The following is a 1,546-nucleotide window of genomic DNA, read 5'->3' on the forward strand; positions in this document are numbered from 1 at the left end:
GGATGCGCTTTTCAGGCAGCTGCCTGACTCGCGCGCAGTGCCGGCAGCGCGGGAGTGCGTTGCCAAGGCGATGGGGACCATCTTACTCATCCTCCTCGCTATTGTTCTCCTGCCAGCCCCGAGGTGCCCGGGCGGGGAGAGGAGGAGGAGAAGGCAACCGACCTGGGATGAAGGCTGCCTGGAGGGATGATGGTCCCCGCGACCCCCTTAGCCCCCCCCATTCCCGGCCAGCCCAGCGGGGATGGGTACATGTCGGGTGCTGAGATGTCGATGGGGACGGGGAGAGCAGATGGCAGCAGAGCTGGGAGTGGTGGGGGGAAGTGAGTGTCAGCAGGATGCGACCCTGCAGCCCCCCATCATATGGAGAAGTCTTAGCCAGGGGATGGGAGAGATTTCTATCCCCACCTCTGCCTAGGACTTGATCCTACCCGTGGTGTCCCTTGTCCCACCCAGGTCAATGTCCAGGCTTAGTTCTGATCCCACACAGGGCAGTATGGGATGTAAACCCATACTTGTGCCCCACACCATGCTCCTCCCCACTGCAAGCAGGCAACTGGGCCCAGTCGGTGCTTCAGGACTGGGATCAGTACACAACAACATGGGTGGGGACAAACACCTTGTGGGGGACACACTGGTGGGTGCAGAAGCCTCCACCCCATCCACTCATTGGGGTGCCCAGCAGTGATGTGGGGGTACCCCACTCTGCCCCAGGGGGAGTAAAGAAATGCTGCCTATTGTATTTCCATATCCTGCCTCCCTATTTTTAGCCTTCGGGGTTTTGTTCCAGCCTGGCTGTTTACTGGAAGGAGCATTTCCAACCTCCCTTGTCTCCAGGCAACCAGGTGTGCCAGCTCCCATCATGACAATCTCACCCTATAGATCTATAGGGTCGCGCGTGTGTGTGTGTATATGTGCTAACAAATGGGGTTCCCCCCTTTTGGGGTTAATGTCAGCACAATTTCCCCTGCCCCAACCCCATAAATCTATAGCTCCTGCCCCATACCAACATCCGTGGGACAGGGAGGGGATCCTGATCCTATAGGGTGATGGAGAGCAGCTGGGAGTTTTTTGGGGGGGATGCTGGAGGGTTTTGGGGGGGATACAGGGATGCAGGCGATGCGAGCAGGCCACCTTCCCCCCCGCAGCACGAGCGGGGGTGCGTGGGAAGGAGTTAGACAAAGCCTGAGCCCGGGAGCAGAGGCAAGCGCTGCCGGGAGGGAGACGGGGACGTTCTCCCCTCCCCATCCTCCCCCACCTTCGGGCGAGGGGTGCACAAGAGCCCACCTGCATCCCCTCCGCGGTGGTACGTTATCCCCATCCCTCGGGCAGGTTGGGGTGCAGCCCCCCCCCGGGGATGCCCGGGAGGGAAGCAGCTGTCTCCATCAGCAGGTAGGAAGGGGACCGGGCTCTGTGTCGTTACCCCCACTCATGGGACCCACGGGACCGGCCGGTGTCTCCCATGTGCCTGGGTGCACTGTGGAGTGCCGGGGTGACCGTCCCTGGGGATACGGGGTAGTGGTGCGGGGCGGGGGGGGGTGTTGCAGAG

At 61.6% G+C, this 1,546-nt stretch overlaps 1 protein-coding gene across 1 annotated transcript in view; it reads right to left on the reverse strand.

The window, feature by feature from the left end:
- Positions 1-1,546, reverse strand: part of LOC104392675 (glutamate dehydrogenase 2, mitochondrial-like) — a 6,691-nt gene that overhangs the window by 4,170 nt on the left and 975 nt on the right. The gene's annotated exons all lie outside the window — the stretch shown is intronic.

This window comes from Chaetura pelagica, unplaced genomic scaffold, assembly GCF_000747805.2.
Source record: "Chaetura pelagica isolate M959 unplaced genomic scaffold, ChaPel_1.0 scaffold356, whole genome shotgun sequence".
NCBI lineage: Eukaryota > Metazoa > Chordata > Aves > Apodiformes > Apodidae > Chaetura > Chaetura pelagica.